The sequence below is a fragment of the Ornithorhynchus anatinus genome, chromosome 4 (assembly GCF_004115215.2).
Source record: "Ornithorhynchus anatinus isolate Pmale09 chromosome 4, mOrnAna1.pri.v4, whole genome shotgun sequence".
Taxonomy (NCBI): Eukaryota; Metazoa; Chordata; class Mammalia; order Monotremata; family Ornithorhynchidae; genus Ornithorhynchus; species Ornithorhynchus anatinus.
The window spans coordinates 51,373,193-51,394,831 of NC_041731.1; the positions used below are offsets into that span (position 1 = coordinate 51,373,193).

Consider the following 21,639-nt stretch of genomic DNA (forward strand, 5'->3'; position numbering starts at 1 on the left):
AGCAGCTATTGATGTAGAATGCAGTAAGGATGTGAGGGAGTTTCACTGGACAACAGAATCACTGTGGCTCTTCTAAATTACCAACTAAATTAAAATATTACTTGGGGAGCAATGTGGACTAATGGATAAAGCATAGGCCTGGGAGCCAGAGGAACTGAGTTCCAATCCCAGCTCCACCACTTGCCTGCTGGGTGATTTTGAGCAAGTCGCTTAACTTCTCTGTGCCTCAATTTCCTCAACAGCAAAGTGGGAATTCAGTACCTGTTCTCCCTTCTACTTAGACTGTGAGCCCTATGTGGGAGAGGGACTGTCCCTGCCCTGATTAACTTGTATGTACCTCAGTGCTTAGAACAGTTCTTGACACAAAGTAAGCACTTAACAAATACCATGAAAAAATACTACAGTTCCTGAGCAAAGGAAGCTCAAATTTTAATTTATACTTTTCTAAAATGGATTCTTAGAGAGCAGTCAATCAATCAACCAGTGTTATTTAGTGAGTGCTTATATCTGCAGAGTACTGTGCTAAGCACCCCAGAGAGTACAACACAATAGAATTGATAGGCATGATCAGTTCCTGCCCACAAGGAGCTTACAGTCTAAAGATGCACAGAGTCCTGTGACTCAGTTTATTAGGAATTAAGCACATTTATTACTCAGCAAGTGTAATAACCCCATTCATTCAATCATATCTATTGAATTCCTACTATGTGCAAAGCACTGTACTAAGTGCTTGGGAGAGTACAATACAATAAGAGACACATTCCCTGTCCACAATGAGCTCAGTGTGGGGAGTAGGGGAGGGAGGGAGCCAAACGCCATGGCAATGAAGCCACAGTGAAATGTTGGCCACCCCAGCTGGGGCAGGGATTCACAGGGCTCCTTGCCATTTCTCCCTCAACCTCCCCTGGACTGCGACTCTTCGGGTTGGATATTGACTGGTTAGAAATTCCTGATGTGGTGCTCAGATAACCAACCTTTATCCTTGCACTGGTAATACTCAAAATAGTCTTATCCATCAATTATTCATATTTATATAGTGCTTGCTATGTGCAGAGCACTGTCCTAAGTGCTTGGGAAAGTATGATACAAAATTAAGTAGCAGTCACGTTCCCCGCCCATAATGAGCTTACAGTCTAGAGGGAGAGACAGATATTAATACATATAAAAAAGTAATTTATAATATATAATTTTAAGATATGTCCTCTAAGTGTTGTGGGATTGGACAGTGGGATGAATATCAAATGTCTAAAGGTCACAGATTGAAGTCATATCTCCAGTGAACCTCAGTCTTCCCTATTCCCCTTAGTTGTATAGGGTAGATTAATTGATAAGTGCACAGATCAAAACATCTTAATCTAGTGGCAGTGTGTGGTGAATCTATCAAGTGCTTAGGAAATACAGATTAAAGAGTGGTACATTTCCTGCCTCTTATATGTAATTTTCAGGAATCGCTGAACATATATTAAAAATTATGAATGAGACTATAAGTTCTGCGAAGCAAAAAAAAGCATACTAGTGACTGCTCCTTTTATCCTTTGGGAAAGATATGATTTGGGGAAGATTTTTCGTTTGCTTTCTTTTTAATGGTATTTGTTAAGTGTTTACTATGTGTCAAGAACTGTTCTAAGTACTGGCATAGATACAAATCAGTCAGGTCGGACACAGTCCCTATCCCACATGGGGCTCACTGTCTAAGTAAGAGAGAGAACAGCTATGGGGTCCCCACTTTACAGTAGAGGAAACTGTCAAAAAAAAGAAAAAGCACAGAGAAATTGGCCAAGGTCACAAAAGCAGGCAAATAATGGAGCTGGGATTAGAACTCAGGTCCTCCGACTTCTAGACCTGAGCCCTTTCCACTAAGCCATGTTACTTCTCAATACAATGTTGTGAGAGGTGAGTGGGAGGAGGTAACTAGAGATGGAGAACAAGTTTGTTACTTCGTGATCTATCCATAGGCCTTAATTGTATTCGTTGGCATTGTGGTACTGTTGAACCTGAAAAGAACAAGTACCCAATCCACATGTCTGAATGACTCTGGCATCATGTGCTGCCCTAGTCTTCCTTACTCATTGCTACTACAAAATAATCTTGAAAAGCACATCAGTTCTATCATTCCCATTTCACAGTAAGGATCATTAGAGTCCTGAGACATTACCTGTCTTACCCAGGGTTACCCAGGGAGTGAGAAGCAGAATCAAAATTAGAACTCAAAGATACTAATTCCTAGACTCAACTAACTCACAAATTCAAGTTAAACTGAGACATCGTGAGGCCAATTGTGAGTCTGATGCCATGTTGTCACCCAACTAGGTCATTCTCCCAAGAACTATTCTGGCTTTCTGGTTTTCTACATCTTTGTCTATCAATGTACCACTGGAAATAAGTCTTCCCTAAATAAGAATTCCCTGACAATTATGTTCTCTGTTCATTAATGAACACCTCTGATTGTGTACAGAGTACATAATAGGTTCAAAGCATCATCCCTTCAAGCTTATTGGCTGTCCCCTGAGCCATGCTAACTGGAAATTCATCACTGTCTGCATTTCCTGTTGGATATGTGCCTCAAGAACACAGTCATCGGCTTACAACAAATCCTGGATGCATTTCTCAAGGGCTTTTAATTATGCTCATAGCATTTAACGCCAGCTCACAAGTCCCTTGTCGCATCATTAGGAACAGTGTGGCTTAGTGGAAAGAGCATGGGCTGAGGAGTCAGAGGATGTGGGTTCTAATTCCGGCTCTGCCACTTGTCTGCTGTGTGACCTTGAGGAAGTCAATTAATTTATCTGTGCCTCAGTTCCCTCATCTGTAAAATGGGGATTAAAAGTGTGAGCCCCACCTGGGACAACCTAATTACCCTGTGTCTATCCCAGTGCTTAGACAGTGCTTGGCACATAGTAAGCACTTAACAAATGCCATAATTATTATTACTATTATTACCATTAGAACATCCATAACAAGCATCAGTTTTGAGATGTCTCTGGCCAGGGCTTGGAGCAGTGATTGCTGAGACCCCAAAGATGCTTCTCATACTAACCCCTCTACAACATATCTGAACTCTGCCCCTTGCTGTGGGCTGCTGCTGGAGTTATACTTGGATTTGAATTGATTAATTATTTAATTAAAGATGGTATTTCTTAAGCACTTACTCTGCATCAAACACTGTTCCAACCACTGGAGTAGATACAAGCTAATCAGGTTGGATACAGCCCCTGTCCCACATGGGGCTCTCAGTCTTAATCCCCATTTTACAGATGAGGGAACTGAGGCCCAGAGAAGTGAAGTGACTTGCCCAAGGTCACACAGCAGACATGTGGCAGAGCAGAGATTAAAACCCAGGTCCTTCTGACTCCCAGGAGGATGCTCTATCCATTAGGCCACCTGCTGTAGATACCATAATGAAAATTTGAACGTCCACTTTATATTCACCCCATCCCCAGCCCGACAGCACTTATATATATATATATATATATATATATATATGTCCATAATTCATTTATATTAATGTCTGCCTCCTTCTCTGGACGATGAGCTCCTCTGCCCCTCCAGACTGTAAAGCTTGTTGTAGGCAGAGAACATGTCTTTCAACTCTGTTATATTATACTATCCCAAGCAGTTAGTGCAGTGGTCTGCACACAGTAAGCCCTCAAAAATATGATTGATTTGACTGATTGATTGATTGGGCAAGGGAATGTGTCTATCAACTCTGCTCTATTGTATTCTCCCAAGTGCTTAGTACAGTGTTCTGTAAACAGTAAGCCCTCAAAAATATGATTGAGTAATTGAATCATTATTATTGATTGATTGGAAAGACCATAGCACGGCTCTCAGCAGGATCGGGAGGAGGGGAGGACGTATGGAGAGACTGTCTCGCCTCTGTAAAATCCAGGGCCTCCTTCAGCTGGTTTCCAGCTCTCTGCTCCTCCACGCCCTCATCCCAGAAAAATAGAATAAATATGGCTATTCCTAATTAAGGCTTTGCCAGTTTGTCTTGGGATAAAAAAGTAAATTCCATTTTCCTTAATTATTAGTTTTTATATTCTCGGGATCCATTAAAATTGCAGCCATAAGACTTGTTACCAATATGTAGAATCACCTAGGAACAGAATTCTGCCACTCTGAATAACATCAGGGGCTTGGTTTTCAAGGAAATGTAAATAGATTTGAAAGGCACAGCATGAGTAGTTTACTCTCCTTATATCATCCAACAAATGTTTTTATGTTCACCAGAAAACCCCGGAACAAGTCTCTCTGATGGTATCCATTGTAAGCACTCAAGAAGAGGTTCAATTCAGTGTTCAGCTGGAAATATCATTGGCTGTAAATCAGAGGTAGAAATCTTGCTTTACTTTTCAACTGTTCACACCCTCATTCCTGATTGGAATTCCCTCCCCCTACCTATCCAAGAGACCAGAACTCTTCCAGTCTTTAAAGCCCTTATGAAATCATATCTCCTTCAGGAAGACTAGCCTGACTAAACTCTCATTCCTATCCCTCACCCTGTTTTCCCTCCCTACTGCATCTCCCATGCACTTACTCCTACCCCCTAAGCACTTGGGTACTCACCCCACTCCCGTAGTATTTTACACTCAGTTGCTTCTCTTACCTGTAGAGTAGTAGTATGGCATAGTAGATAGAACATGGGCCTGGGACTCAGAGGATCATGGGTTCTAATCCCAGCTCGGCCACTTGTCTGCTGTGGGATCTTGGGCAAGCCACTTCACTTCTCTGTGCCTCAGTTACCTCATCTATAAAAGGGGGATCGAGACTGTGAACTCCACAAAGGAAAGGGATAGTGTCCAACCTGATTTACATATATCCACCACAGTGCTTAGTACAGTGTCTGGCACATACTAGGTGCTTAATAATGCCGTAATTATTATTGTTGCTATCATTACCTGTAATTGATTTCTGTCTCCCCCCACTAGGCTGTTAGCTCCTTGAGGGCAGGGATCATATCTACCAACTGCATTGTACCTTCTCAAACAGTACAGTGGCTTGCACACAGTAAGCATTGATTGATATTAGCCACACTAGCAAATATAATCAAATCTCAGTCAACAGATATCTCACTTTCATTCATTCATTTCATCATATTTACTGAGCACTATTGTGGGCAAAGCACTGCACTAAGCACTTGGGAGAGTACAAAATAAAAATAGACTCATTCCCTGCCCACAACGAGCTTACAGTTTAGAGGGGGAGACAGGCATTAATATAAATGAATAAATAAACTACCTCATACTTTTTCTCTTTCTCTTTCCTTTCTCTCTCATTCCCTCCAACTCACTCTCATTCTTTCTCTCCTCTTTCTTCTTCTCTCCTTCTTCCTATCCTTTTCTTTCTCCTCTTCTTCTTGTCCTTTTCTTCCTCTCTACCTACCTACATACAACATTAAAATGTTTCCAGTGAGTCCAGGGAGGGGTTGGAAGGTAGTTGTTTCCAACTAACCCATGACAATGTGCCTTCTGCTGGAATTCACTTTTGTCTTTGGGGATAGAAAGCTGAATCATAATTGTTTAAATAAACCTAATTATAATAATAATAATAATGTTGGTATTTGTTAAGCGCTTACTATGTGCAGAGCACTGTTCTAAGCGCTGGGGTAGACACAGGGGAATCAGGTTGTCCCACGTGGGGCTCACAGTCTTAATCCCCATTTTTTACAGATGAGGGAACTGAGGCACAGAGAAGTAAAGTGACTCGCCCACAGTCACACAGCTGACAAGTGGCAGAGCTGGGATTCGAACTCATGAGCCCTGACTCCAAAGCCCAGGCTCTTTCCACCGCGCCAAACAGTGTGAAGATCGTATATTTGAATGATTTATGTGTGACATTGGATATTTTATGTCTTTGGTGATTATAATGTCTTCTCTCACAAAGGAATATTTCAAATTTATGCCCCTAACACTGCCTCATTCATATCGTCTGGGAAAAATGTATAACTTCAGTTCTGAATCAGTGGTGGTAGACAAACCAGATAGCAAGTTGAAGAAGAGCCATGGAATCAGTGAACCATGCTAATGTCTCTGGTGTGTTAATCTTGCTGGAAAAGATAATTATCTTCCAGAACTATTTGTCATGTCTCAGCCAGGGGGACCCAAAAGAGCAGGCTTAGTTTAGGCAGACTGCATGTTCTTGGGCCTTGCATTGAGTCCCCGTGTGCCTCTGGACTAGCCCTGGAGTTCACCTAGTTCACACCTACTTTGTCTTGTCTTATGCTGTTGAATCATCTCTGATGCATAGCGACGCCATGGACACACATCTCTCCCAGAACACCCCACCTCCATCTGCAATCTTTCTGGTAGTGTATCCAAATTGTTTTCTTGGTCAAAATACGGAAATGGTTCATCATTGCCTCCTTCCATGCAGTAAGTTTCAGTCTCCACCCTCGGCTTGCTCCCATGCCACTGCTGCCCAGCATAGGTGAGTTTTGACTTGTAGCAGATTTCCTTCAACTCACTAGCCACTGTCCAAGCTAGGAATGGAATGGGTAGGCTTCTGCTTGACTCTCCCTCCCAGAGACAAGACTGGTAGACTACTGGAAACTCTCCAGGTGTGACCCTGAGAGGGGTCACAGCTGCTAAGGAAAGTGTTTTAGAATGGCCTCTGTCCCCACCCCAACTCCCAGGCTCTTCTGTCTGGGCTCTGATTTTTTCTGAGGACATCCAAGGTGACAAGGAGTTGGAGGGACAAGACTAAAGGATAGAAAAGCCCAAAATGTAATCTGCCAATTAAGGAGAATTTTGATCTCTTCAAGGTTCCCAGAGTAAACCTGAGGGAGGGACCAAGAAGTTGTGGTTGACGGTATCTTTCATCTGCTCAGCTCAGGAGTCCCTCAAATCACTTGACAAGACATTTTAGGTTCCATGCAGATTTAGACCCCCAAACAGAATTTTCAACCAAAGCATTCCCTCCCCAAGCTATGCTTGGGCGAGCCCTGTGCAATTCAGAGAAAGAGTGCCTGAACTGATTATCTTGCTTATTCCCCAGCATTTATTGCGGTGCTTGGTATATAGTAATTGCTTAATAAATATTATAATAATAATGAATTCTTGGTCAGGCCCTGCTCTGACCTCTGCGTTCTTTACACCAGTCACTCTTTTTCCTTCTTTCTCCCCATGATCTTACCAAGTCCCCTGTCTGTTTGGTTCTTTTTGTTTTTGTTAATATTTAAGGAATCTTTCTGGAGAGGTTGCTTGTTTCTTAGAATGATACCAATTTGCCCAAGAGGAAAATTTTGTAGTGGAATGAGGCATAAAATAAATCTCTTCTAAGCCATGTTGTAAAATACTGATTAGGGAAAGCCAGTCTAATAATTTCCTGCCCTGGAGAGGGGCGTGTGATTTTGTGAGCATGTGTGCGCTTACATGCCCCTGTTGAATATGGCTATTGTTACTACCTTTGTTGGGTGAAGGCATTATATATCAAAGTCAGAGTAATACAGAAGCAGTGGGTTAGTCAGTACTCTCCCTTGCATCATTTTGATGATAGATTTTATTTTCTAAAAGAGGATTTCATAACTCACTTCTGTTCATTCTCTTCTGACAAACATAGTAATAACACCTTGAACACCTGCAACTTCTTTCACCTCAGTGCTTCTTGCCACTTCAGCGATGACACTTAGATTCCCCATTTGAGATCTGAAAAATGAGGTAGGTAGAATTGCAATTACTTATCCACTGTACAATACGGAGTGTCGTTTGGAGACGTAAAATGAAACAACCAGGCCTGGAGCTAATCCCCACCTCAATGTAGCAGTCCCAGGCCTGGGATGCCCTGGTAGCTCCTTTCTTTCCATGACTTTAATTCATTTATTCAATCACATTTACTGAGCACTTACTGTGTGCATAACACTGTACTAAGAGCTTGGGAGAGTACAGTATAACAACAAACAGACACATTCCTGCCCACAATGAGCTCACAATCTAGAGGGGGAGACAGACAATATAAAGAACTAATTAGATAAATAAATAAATTACAGATAATAATAATAATGTTGGTATTTGTTAAGGGTTTACTATGTGCAGAGCACTGTTCTAAGTGCTGGGTAGATACAGGATAATCTGGTTGTCCCACGTGAGGCTCCCAGTCTTCATCCCCATTTTACAGATGAGGCAACTGAGGCACAGAGAAGTTAAGTGACTTGCCCACAATCACATAGCTGACAAGTGGCAAAACCGGGATTTGAACCCATGACCTCTGACTCCCAAGACCGGCTCTTTCCACTGAGCCACGCTGCTTCCCTAATCTACACATATGTGCTGTGCAGATGGGAGGGAGTATGAATGAAAGCACAAGTAGTGGCACAGAAGGGAGTGGGAGAGGAGGAGAGGAGGGCTTAGTCAGGGAAGGCTTCTTATAGGAGACGTGCCCTCAATAAAGTTTTGAAGTGGGGGAAAGCAATTATCTGTCTTCTGCTGCTTTTTCTCTGGCAGAGAGACCTCCTCCTCTTCTCCTCCTTGGCCCATTGGCAACAGGGAGTTCCTAACCCGCCACCCTGAAGCTCTGCTCTTTTCTTCTTTCATTCCCTTCCTTGATGAGTCACTCTATCTCCATTATTGACTCCCTCAATCCCTGCTTACTAGTTCAATATTTCCTGCTGATTCTGGGACATTTCCACTTATATGGATGGCCTCGACCTGAAAATAAAAACAGTTTACCCTGGTCAAGCCCTTGAGATCAGGTTCCTGGAAGCCCATGGATGGCAAAACTGGGGTTAAAAAGACCAAAAATCCAAGGGACTTAATAGGATTGATGGTACCACAGCTTTGGGTAAAATTTGAGCAGGTGAATGATAATCAAAAATATACGTCTATACCTGCAGGGAACATTTATAAATGCAATAATACAGGGACATACAGTGTATGAAAATCATTTTCAGTTCATGCATTTTCATTTGAGAAGCACCATGACCTACTGGATAGAGCACAGGCCTGGGAGTCAGGTCATGGGTTCTAATTCCAACTCCACAAGTTGTCTGCTGCGTGACCTTGGACAAGTCACTTCACTTCTCTGTGTCTCAGTTACTTCATTTGTAAAACAGGGATCGAGACTGTGAGCCCCACAAGGAACAGCGACTGTGTCCAAACTGATTTGCTTTTACCCACCCCAGCACTTAGTATAGTGCCTGGCACAGAGTAAGCACTTAACAAATACAACAATTATTATATGCTGAAATCACTTTTAGTTATCTCAGTATAAGCATAACATATAACCTTAGATATAGTATAAGTGTATAACATACTTAATTCAAATGCTGAAGAGGAAAGAAAAATCCCACAGACTTCACTGTTTTAAGCTAGAGTAAATGTTTAAAGTTCATTACTGTGGTTAGTTCAATGCTATGTACAATGTTCAAAGTTCAGCAGGACAATAAAGTCCCTGCATAATGATGATGAACTAAAGATTCAGTTCAGGTGATCCATTTTAGGAAAGACCTAGAAAGTAAAAAAAGGTACGGGGAAGGAAAATCAAGATAAATAAGGAAAGGAGAAGATTTCATCAGAGGATTGGACTTTTGGAGGGGGGGGGCATTATTTGTTAAGCGCTTACTATGTGTCAAGCAGTGTTCTAGGCACAAGGGAATTAGGTTGTCCCACATGGGGCTCACAGTCTTCAAACCCATTTTACAGATGAGGTAACTGAGGCCCAGAGAAGTTAAGTGACTTGCCCAAGGTCACACAGCTGACAAGTGGCAGATCCGGGATTAGAACCCACGACCTCTGACTCCCAAGCCTGGGCTCTTTCCACTAAGCCACGCTGCTTCCCAACTCAGCTTAAAAAGGTAAAGACTCCAATCTAGAAAAACAAAAGCTGAGGCATGACATGATTGAAGACTATAAACTCCATTCAGGCAGGGATCGCATCAACCAACTCTGCACACAGTAAGCACTCAGTAAATGTCATTGATTGATGAAAGGTGTAGAACAGGTAATTTCAAAGTTCAAACTAGAATGGTAAGGTGGTAGGGTCCAAACTAGCAAATACTTCTTCACACACAGGGTGTAAATATACAGAATTCATCACCACAGTAGGTGGTGCAGGTTGAAAATATCAAGCAGAGTCAAGAGGGATTTGGATAAATTCATGGACAATAATAATAACGATAGTATGTTAAATGCTTACTATTAAGCACTAAGTACTAGTACTGGGATGGATACAAGTAAATTGGTTTGGACACAGTCCCTATCACATGTGGGGCTCTCAGTCTCAATCCCCATTTTACAGATGAGGTAACTGAAGGCCAGAGAAGTGAAGTGACTTGCCCAAAGTCACACAGCAGACAAGTGGTGGAGTTGTGATTAGAACCCATGACCTTCTGACGCCCAGGCCCGTGCTGCTTCTCACAAAAGACTGATAAAGAGAAGTTACAGAGAAAGTTCCATCCGTAGCCATGAAGTCAGAAGTCAAGAAGGGCTACAAGGTCCCTATTTAATGGACTATATCATCATCATCATCATCAATGGTGTTTATTGAGCAATTACTGTATGCAGAGTACTATACTAAACCTTTGGAAAAGTATCAGCATTGCTAGACATGTTCTCTGCCCACAAGCAGCTTATAGCCTAGAGGGACTATAATAATAATAATGTTGGTATTTGTTAAGCACTTACTATGTGCAGAGCACTGTTCTAAGCACTGGGGTAGATACAGGGGAATCAGGTTGTCCCACGTGAGGCTCACAGTTAATCCCCATTTTACAGATGAGGTAATTTAGGCACAGAGAAGTGAAGTGACTTGCCCACAGTCACACAGCTGACAAATGGCAAAACCGGGATTTGAACCCATAGCCTCTGACTCCCAAGCTCGGGCTCTTTCCACTGAGCCACACTATCTTCACTAGAGTTTGATGGACAATTTGTAGGGCATCAATTGTTATATGATCAGCATTTTAAGGTGGTTGCAAGCTTTTTTCTTGATTAAAATTTGCTATAATTAAGAATTTTAAGGGAAAAATGAGTGGGGGAGTCTTCAAGATTTAAAATACAATTTCAGTAGAGACTGACTGTGGATAGCTATTCTTCTATCACTGAAGCCGAGCTACCTTTTTCAAGTTTTTTTCAAGGCTTGAAGATTGACTTTTTCTTGGCTTCATTCTGACCGAAAGCTCTCAAAATCTCAACTATTTCTAGCGAAAGAGATATTCCGCCTTGAAACATTTAAGATTGTATTGGCAGTATCACAGCTTCATATTATTGAACTAGGCCTTCAACTGTTAGATTTTTATACCTGTAAACTTTTCCTTCAGAAACTGTATACAATGCAAAATATTAGGATTCTGAAGAGCTAATCATATAACCACAGAAACAAAGCAAAATATATCCATCTAATAGTAAGCATTTTGAAGTGAATGAGGGATCTAAAGTGGCTGATGGGCAACAATCTAAAATATCCAAATGTATTTCCCCTTAACAGAATTATGCTCCTGAAAAGGATGAGCTGAGAATTTGAAATTGGACTTGATTCATATTACATTTAGCACTGTGAGAGTCTCTGTAGAGATGCAGGATTTTTATGCTTAGCTGGGCAAACTGCGGTGAACAAATCTGTAAAGCCTCCTTCTCCTTCTCTGCCAAATCACATCCTTTTGTCATTTAAAACTCAGCCCAAAACCCATTTTGATGAAAGCTTCCCCAGTCATATAAAAATGACTCATCTGTGGAAAAGAGCCTACAAGTATACACTTGAGTACAACACATATGTATTCATGTATTATATGGTAGATTTTGGTAGGGAAGTAGCAAGGCCTAATGGAAAGAGCCCAGGCCTGGGAGTCAGAGGATTTGGGCACTAATTGTAGCTCCATCACTTGTCTCCTGTGTGACCTTGGGCAAGTCACTTCACTTCTCTGTGCCTCAGTTTCCTCATTTGTAAAATGGGGATTTGATCCTACACCCTCCTTTTAGACGGTGAGGCTCATGTGTACTAATGCACCCCAGCACTTAGTACACTACTTGGCACATAGTAAGTGCTTAACAAATACCATTATTATTTTTATGATTCCTTTTCTTTGGTTTATAAAATCCCTTGGGGCTAGTGACTAAAGCGTCTCTAGATCTTACACTCTCTCCTAGAATCTACCCAGAGCTCCAAGTAGTGAGAAAGGAAGATTTCAAGGAGTCCCATAGCCAACCATTTATAATATATGCTGGATAAGCATTTAGACTTCAGAGAAGGAAGCAGTCAGTTGTTTCTCTGTCATGTCATGGTGGAGTTGATCCTCTAAAGTTTCCTGAAGGTGTTCAGTGGAATAACTCTGATGTTGCAAAAAAGAGGGAGCTGGCCCCAGCCCACCTGAATCAGCACACAGTCATTGGCTAGGGAGAAAATCTTTCTCTTCTGTCCTTTTTTTGTTATCGAATTTTGAATTTCCTACTCCAGCACACTTGCCTTTAACAGTCCTCAGAAATGATCTGGCTCTTTAACATGCTCGTAAGTACATGTTGTTTCTTGACTTGAATTTCTGATAAAACATTCATCAAATTTAGTAGTATAAATCAATATAAATTATCTTGGGTAACTTTCTCTGTAAATATAAAGACTTGAAATCTCTGCTCTCTTCCTTTTTGGGGGCAAATAATACAGACTCAGCATGCTCAACCTGGGAAGCAGCATGGCTTAGTGGATAGAGCATGCGCCTGGGAGTCAGAGGACTTGGGTTCTGATCCTGGCTCCACCACATGTCTGCTGTATGACCTTGGACAAGTCACTTAACTTCCCCTCAGTTCCCTTATCTGTAAAATGGGGATTACAAATTTGAGTCCCATATAGGACAGAGTCTGTGTCCAACCTGATTAACTTGTATCAACCCCAGGGCTTAAAACAGTGCTTGGCACATAGTGTTTAACAAGTGCATAATTATTATTATTATAATTATGCACTATTCCACCTCTTCATAAAATTTCAAGATAATATCAAAATTTGCAGTGTATTTTCCTTAGGGGATGCTATCATCTGTCCATTGGGTTAAATTCTGATGCTTCACTATGAGTAAGTTCCTTTCTCAAACTGTCAAGAAAGGAATTTGATCCCCAAAAATCTTACTGGCTGCTTCTGGAAGTAACTCTTCCTTCTTTAAAAGCTACTGTCTTCATAAGTGGGCATTTCTCAGGCTGTTGTTCACATGGTCACTTGCTGCTATTAGGCCAAAGAAATCTTAAATCTCCAACCTTGAAATATCCACCCCTTCCCATAGCTGTGGTACCTATGCACTGTTGACAGACATTGGGTTGTTTCTGTGGTGTCAGTGGCTAGCCAAAAGCTCTTTCTGAAAAGGAAAAGGGCTTCCCATCTCTACCTCTCATAATTATGGGAGCACTGTCCCAGTCTTCCTGCACTGGGAGTCCCACATCCCCACTCTACCCCTCTCCCTCTCTCTCTTCCTTTCTTTCTCCCTTTCTCTCTCCCTCTCCCATTTTGTCTCCCTCTCCCTCCTTCCTTACTGGCTCAACCTGCCCTCCCCTCCCCTGGCTAGGAGAGTAAAACATTGGTTTTATTTTCAAATGTTTTTATAAGGTGTTAACTGTACATTACAAGGTGTATAACTATACAGTGATAGGTTTTGAATTGTCATTCACGACTGGGGAAAGAAGTCATGGAGTCAGTATCGAATCATCTGTGCTCTCAACTTGGCCTAATATATGGAGGCAGCACAAAAAGCCAACAAAATGCTGGATATTATCAAAGAGGCCCAAGGAAACAAAGCAAAAGGCATAGTTTAGCCACTCCATGAAACCACAGTATGCCCATATCTAGAACCCTGCATGCAGTTTTGGCTACCGCCTAGCAGAAGTAATAGCATTGAGTGAGCGCTCACTTGGCCTGGTCACTGCTCTTGCTTCCTCTTCTCACCCCCTTTGCCGGCTCTATTAGAGCCTTCCTACCATGCAAGGTATTCAAGGGGATGGAGAAGCTTCCAATGTGAGGGTAGGTTTAAAGGATTAGTACTCTCCATTCTGAAAAGACAAGGGCTGAGAGTGAACATAATTGTTGTCTACAAAGTTATGAAGGGTGTGGAGTGGGCCAACAGTGCAAACACAGAGTTGATAATCAACAAATCCCACCCATCGACCCACTCACCCATCCCATGCACAGACCCAGGATGAGGGAGCACTTACTGAAGTTCAAAGGTGTTAGATTCAAAGCAAATCAATCAGTTGTATTTATTGAGTGATTGTGGTGTTCATAGTACTGTACTAAGCTCTGGGGAGAGTATAATATAATGGAGTTGTTAGACAAGTTCCCTTCTCAGAAGGAGCAAACAGAAGAAGTATTGAGAAGTAGCTTTGCCTAGCAGATAGAGCACAGGCCACAGAAGGACCTGGGTTCTAATCCCAACTCAGCCACTTGTTTGCTGTTTGACCTTGGACAAGTCACTTACCTTCTCTGGGCCTCAGTTACCTCATCTGTTTAATGGGGATTGAGACTGTGAGCCACATGTGGGACAATCTGATTACCTTGTATCTACCCCAGCGCTTAGATCAGTGCTTGGCACATAGTAAGCGCTTAACAAATGACATCATTATTATTATTATTAGGACTGTGCCCAACCTGTTTACCTTGTATCTACGCTTAGTACATACAGTTCTCTCTTTCACCCCACAGAAGATAATTAATCAATCAGTCAGTCAGTTGTAATTATTAAGCACTTACTGTGTGCAGGACACTGTACTAAGTGCTTGGGAGAGTGCAAAATAACAATATAACAGACACATTCTCTGCTTACAGTGAGTTTACAGGGTTTTCATACCTGTCTGCTTAGCACTTAGAGCTTGTGTTTGGCACACTGAAAGCACTTAACAAATACTATTAAAAAATAAAGGAATTTCCACATTGAGTGGTAAGCATGTGGAGTTCATTACTGCAAGAAATTAAATAGTTTATTAGAGTGGTAGCTCTCTGAGGACAGAGATCATCTATTTTTCTCTTGGTATATTCAAAGGAGAGATCTGTATACTGTATACAGTATATAATTATATATACTGTATACTGTATACAGTATATCATTATATATATAATTAAAACTGTGAGCCCCATAAGGGACAGAGACTCTGTCCAACCCGATTTGATTTTACCCACCCCAGCACTTAGTACAGACCCTGACACATTGTAAGTGGTTAACAAATACCACAATTATAAATCAATAGATATAATATCTATTTCTCTCTATATATAGTATTTTTTCCCAAGCACTTAGAACAATGCTCTGCACACAGTAGGACCTCAATAAATATAATTTCTTGATCAATTACAGGATCAAGAAAAGTTTAGATAAATTAATGCATGGGATATAAAAGATGTATTAAAGATATTGGAAGGCTCAAAAACAGTTTAGACAGGTTCATGTTAAATAGATAATAAGATGATATAATTATAGTAACAAATGTGGAATTTAAACTCTTATTTTGTGCCAGGTACTGCACTGTTTGGTTAGATACAGAATAATCCAGTCAGACACAGTTCCTGTCCCACATGGCACTCAGAGTCTAAGGGGGAAGGAAAACAGGGAGAACACTTCCCTTTTACAGATGAGGATATTGAGACATAGAGGAGTTAAGTGACTTGCCCATGGTCACACAACAAAGTGGCAGAGTCGGAATTAGAACCCAGGTCCTCTGACTCCCAGATCTGGGTTCTTTCTACTAAGCCATGCTATTTAAAAAAGTCACTAGTAGAGAGAAAAGGTAAAGATGTAAGAACTTCCTTCCCTAACCATTCCTCAATTGCACAAAGCCCTGCAGGCTGCACAGACCCTGGTACTGACTTTGGGCATTTCTTATGTTCTTACTTTTATTTTAGTTTTTATTGTATTAAACACTGCATCAAACACTGTTCTAAGTTCTGGGGTAGGTACAAGTTAATTAGGATGGACACAGTCCATGGGGCTCACAGTCTAAGTAGAAGGAGAGCAGATTTTAAATCCTCATTTTACAGTTGAGGGAACTAAGGCCCAGAGAAGTTAATTGGCTTGCCCAAGGTCAAACAGCAAGCAGTTGGCAGAGCCAGGATTAGAACCCAGGTCCTCTGACTCCTAGGCCCATGCTATTTTCACTAGGCCATGCTGCTTCCCTAAGGCTTATTCCTAGGCCACATTTTGAACTTTGTCTTTTCACGGCATTCATACTCTTTCCAATATCAGCATGAATCTTTACTATAGAGAACTGATTTGTTCTGAATGAAATATGCAGAGAATTTATAATTTTTAGTGGAATATTCTTTCTTCTTCCACCAGATGAATCTACAACAGGGAGCAATAAAAAATGCTGATGCATTAGATTTTATTTACAAGTGAGTTATTCTCAGTATTCCACACACCTAACATTAGATTAATAATGAGTCTAGCTTGTTGGCTTGAGTAGGTGTGTAATCAGTCTTCTTGGAAGACTGCTCCCAAGACAGGCTTCAACAAGCTAGTTTAACAAGATCGTGGGGAAATGATGCTTGGTTGGAAAAACTTTTCCCCAGGTTCATCCTTATTGCTGTGCACTTCAGCAGCAGTAAATCTCTATAATTAAATAAACAAAACAAAATGTACATTTCACTCGCTTAAGTGATTTTCCCCCTAATGTGTCATTATAAAGGTTTCTTGTTATCCATTACAATATAAGATTTTCCTTCTAAGATGTCCGATCATTAGCATTTCCTAGCTTGAGAATTAGGCTGGATGTCAGGAATGAAAAAGGAGCTAAGAAAGCAAACAGATATGAAAACCCCATAAACTCATTTTGGTCAGGGAATGTGTCAGTTATATTGTTGTATTGTACTCCTCAAGCACTTAGTACAGTGTTCTGCACACACTGCTTAATAATTACGATTGATTGATTATCCTCTGTGGGGTGAAAGAGAGAATTCCGGTTGAGCATAGTCTCGTGATCTGTTGTTGATTTAACCAGTATTTTTCCCAGAGCCACAGTAAAGCTCCAGTGGGCTTTATGGATTCTGCCCAGGTCAGGACTTGCCTGTGGGTCTAGCCCTGCCAGGCCCAAGGTCAGTGAGCTCAAGTTCATCCTGAACTTGGAGAACTCCTCCCCACCCCGACCACTGGCTCTCTATCCCTGCTCAACAGAGCAGTAAGGGGAAAGTGGAGAAGGGGGCTAATGGGAGGGATAGGTTGTAAAGGAATATTTTAATGTTCCTTTTTATTCACATTTATCTCCCTTCAGGAATACTGTAATATAAAAGTACCCAACCTGGAATTAGCTGCCTGCAGTCATTCAGAAAGAAAGAGAGAGAGAGAGGGGGAGAGAGTGCAAGCCTCTGTTCAGGGGTTAGCCCTGCTGTTTCAGAAAATTTTTAAGAAATTCAAGTTTGCGGCAGACTGGATTTCAAATTTTTCTGGGCTGTATTGCACTGAGTTAGGCCTGGAAAAGGCATTACGCTTGGACCAAACACTTACCCCTGGCCTCCACATGTCTAAATATCCTACCTCTGTTTATATAGCCCCTCTGTGGGAGCACATGTTTCTTTGTCCCCACACATGCATGCCTCCTACCCCTGGTCCTACCCCCAGCCCCCTCAGTCCTAGCTATTCAAACTGTTGGGGCAATTTTTAGCCTAGTCATGGCTGCAGCTGAGCTAAGAATGAGAGAGAATAAGAGAAAGAAGGAAAGGAAGGAAGGAAGGAAGGAAGGAAGGAAGGAAGGAAGGAAGGAAGGAAGGAAGGAAGGAAGGAAGGAAGGAAGGAAGGAAGGAAGGAAGGAAGGAAGGAAGGAAGGAAGGAAGGAAGGAAGGAAGGAAGGAAGGAAGGAAGGAAGGAAGGAAGGAAGGAAGGAAGGAAGGAAGGAAGGAAGGAAGGAAGGAAGGAAGGAAGGGATTCTGTTGATGAGCCATGGGAACCCTTTGACCAATAACTATGCTTTTAGACTGTAAGCTCCTTGTGTCTACAAAATCTACTATATGGTACTCTCCCAAGCACCTAGTACAATGCTCTCCATAGAGTGGGCACTCAATAAATACTCTGGATTGATTGAGGGAGGCCTCTCCAGTGTCCGTGGTTCAGTGTAGCTGCTCCCAATTTATGCAGTTGTTACTGCAGCCCTGATCCTTACCCACAGATACCCATTTACACCTGTGGCTAATACAGTCTCCAGAATCCAGGTTATATAACTCAGTCATGATTTGGAATAGATTATTATTGTTATTATTATTATTATTTGTATTTATTGAGCGCTTACTGTTTGAAAAGCACTATACTCTCTTCTTGCTCTTCTCACTCCTGAAGAACTCCCTCCTGAAGAACTCCCTCCTGATTACTCACTATACTTTCTTCTTTACTTCTGCTTGGCCGACTGAACTAGTCAAAAGCAAATTCAGACAGGATGTGAGAGATTGTGAACAATAAAAATACTACTACTAATAATAATAATGGCATTTGTTAAGTGCTTACTATGTGTCAAGCACTATTCTAAATGCTGGGGTAGGTATAAGTTAACCAGGTTGGATACGATCCCTGTCTCCTATGGGGCACATGGTCTAATGATTATCCTGCATCTACTCCAGTGCTTAGCAGAGAGCTTTACAAATAATAAGCATTAACAAAAACCACAATCATTAATCCTGACCACTCTGAGATTAGTTTAGCTACTCTGGAAACATTCTAGTTCTTAACAAAACGTTTCTAGCTAAACTTCGACCTGTCTGTTAGAGCACATATGTGGGAAATCAAGACCTTTATCCCCTCCAGTCATCTCCTTTCAATATGAGTTAGAGTTCATTTCAACCTCTGGGTGTTTGATATTCCCATGTTGATCACCCAGTGAATAGAGTAGCCTACATCTTTTGGTGAAAGCCTGTACACTGAAACACAAGAGCAAATTTTCATTTCTTTCTTATTTGATGTCAGGCATGAGGCATTGCAATCACACTCTGGTAAAGCCACACACCTTGGCTACATAAATCTTGTGCAGAGAGAATTAAATGACATTGGAAATAGGGATGTGGAATGGAAACATCTTTATACCTTGTGTCCAATATATCTTGTGGAGGATAATGAATTAAAGGTGAAAACAGCTGACTAGCAATTGCAAATGAATCAATCATATCAATTGATCAATAAATCATATTTATTGAGCACTTACTGTGTGCAGAGCCCTGAACTAAGCACTTGAGAGAGTACAACCAACACATTCGCTGCCCACAGTGAGCTTAAAAATCAGGGCGACATTTATAGAAATCAAAAGTTTATTTAAAATGCACCAAAGATCAGACAAAAGGAAGATTTGATTGATCCCAGCCCAGTGTCTGCTCCTGAGATTCACAGCCCATCTTTGTCATTCCACCTTTCCAAAATCTACCGATTAAATGTAGTATTTGAACTGAAGATAGAATTTGTTGAGGAGTTTTCTGAGAAGGCAGTTTAGTCTAAGCCTGGAGCAATTATATAAAGAAAAACTCCCAGTACACAGATTGGAGTCCCAAATCTCTTCCTTAGTTTACTGTAGTTACTTGCCCCAAAAGCTGTCATAGTCAAATAGTGAATAGTAGGGATAGTGAAGAAAGAAAGAAGATAAGAAAATCATGTGGGGTCATAAAATTGCTAGTAGCAGACATTTCAGGGTAAATTGTTTGCACTGTCAACAGCAAAGTCAACATTTAACCCAATAGCGTAGCCTTTTACTAGAATGAAGTAGTGTGTTACCAAAAAGCTATCACCTCTGAGAGCAGGGCACCAGGATAGAAGATCTGAAAGCTAATTCCTGGGATAGTCCCTCTACCCTCCCCATTCCCCAAGGGGCTTTTTTTTCTGGCTTCAGGGGAGGAAGAAAAAGCTACAGAGAATGGTGAACTAATTGGATCACATAACAGAAGGATTCCAGCAGATCCAAGATTGAGTCACAGAAAAATTAAGTGACTAGCCCAAAATTTCAATCTCCTCATCTGTAAAATGGGATTCAGTACTTCCTACTTAGACTGTGAGCCAGATGGGGGACAGAGAAGTATCCAATATAATTTTGTTGTAGCTAACCCAGTGCTTAGTATAGTGCTTGGCACATAGTAATAACTTAACAAATGGCATTATTATTTTTATTATAATTGTTATTTTAGTTTTTGTGAGTTGGGAGTTATGCTTGAACTTGTTCATTTGAAAAATAAAAAGACTTGATAAAGAGTCACTTTCTGTACTGATGTTAATCTTTGTACCACAACCTTTTCCTCCTGTAACTTGATTCACTAGCTTTATGCCTTCCTCAAAGGGTGGCCATTTTTGGTTTTGTGCCAGGCAAAATGGCTGGTGGCAAATTCAGACCTCAAAAAACATCAAATTTCATCCTGCTAGATGACTGTAGGGTACAGGTGATGGAAAACAAAGCCTGTTTGCATTTAAGTAATGCTATCTTCCCATGGGGAGGGTGGCATATAAATTTATGGTGGGCCTGTTCCAGCTTGGCGAGCGCTGTGACTCTGTGTAGGCTCAGCAGTGAAAGCTTGAAGTATGGTACATTTTCTTCCCAGGGTCTTTCATTTCATTAATCATTCACAAAGTGCAGTCCCATCCATTTGAGCCCACACTCTTTATCCACACTTCACTCTGAGCATATTTTTCTTCTTGCCTCTCAGGGGAATGGAGTGGTGATGGTAAATGAATGCCATTCATCTTGCTCACGTTCCTTCTTAGACCAAGTTTAAACACTTCCTTTGAGGGCAAAAAGGTGAGAAGACTCAGGGAGTTAGCATGGAAAAGGCAGAATCAAGGGGAAGGGGAGGAACCTGGTTCATATTCCCCACAGAGGGAGGGGCAGCACAGCCTAGCAGATAGAGCAAGGACCTGAGAAACAGAAGTCTCAGGTTCTAATCCTGGGTCTGCCACTTGTCTGCTGTGTGATCTTGGGTAAGCCACATCTTCTCTGGGCCTCAGTTTCTTCATCTGCAAAATAGAAACTCAATCCCTGTTCTCCCTCTTACTTAGACTGTGAACCCACTGTGAGCAGGGACTGTGTCAGACTTGATTAGCTTGAATTTACCTCAGAGCTTAGAACAGTGCTTGACGCATAGTAAGAGGTTAACAAATTCCACAGTTATTATAACTAGTATCCTACATTCTTGTGATCTATAACACATCAATTAAACAATTGTGTTGAGTGTGCTCACTGTACTAAGAGCTTGGGAGAGTACAATATAACAATATAATAGAGTTGGTAGACACATTCCATGCCCACAACAAGCTTACAATCTAGAGGAATTCTCTCCCCTGTGCCCTGCTTCTAGGGAGGAAATTTCAGATCTGTTAAGGACACTAGGTACCAGATACTATGAATACACGTTAGCACAGAAAATCAAGGATGCAACCTGTGGTGAGGCTTTCATTCTACTGGGTAAAGCATCATAATTTAAAAAAAAAAAAACAACATTTTGATCAAGAACCTGAGAATAGAGTCTCTTCAATAAATGTCTTTTCCAGCCAGGACCTGATGGGACTGATGTCCTGTTTGGCCACTCGCCATTTAGAGTAATAGTCCTGGAAGTGTCTAGAATTGACATCATTTATCTCACTGTTTCACTATTTCACTATTCCACTGCATTTCACTCCAGCAAAACCTCATATTATAGAACCTTAAAAGTGAATCATAGATTATCTGTAGCTAATGGAACCTAAAAGTTCATGTTTCCCTGTCTCAGTGATTGAGGTACTTCAAAATT

General features: G+C 41.3%; 1 non-coding gene across 1 annotated transcript; it reads right to left on the bottom strand.

Annotated features, from left to right (window-relative positions):
* Nucleotides 1-6,436: 6,436 nt before the first annotated feature.
* Nucleotides 6,437-6,574, bottom strand: LOC114811748. The gene has a single exon (XR_003759444.1). It is a non-coding gene; the product is annotated as a small nucleolar RNA SNORA7 (small nucleolar RNA).
* Nucleotides 6,575-21,639: the final 15,065 nt, after the last annotated feature.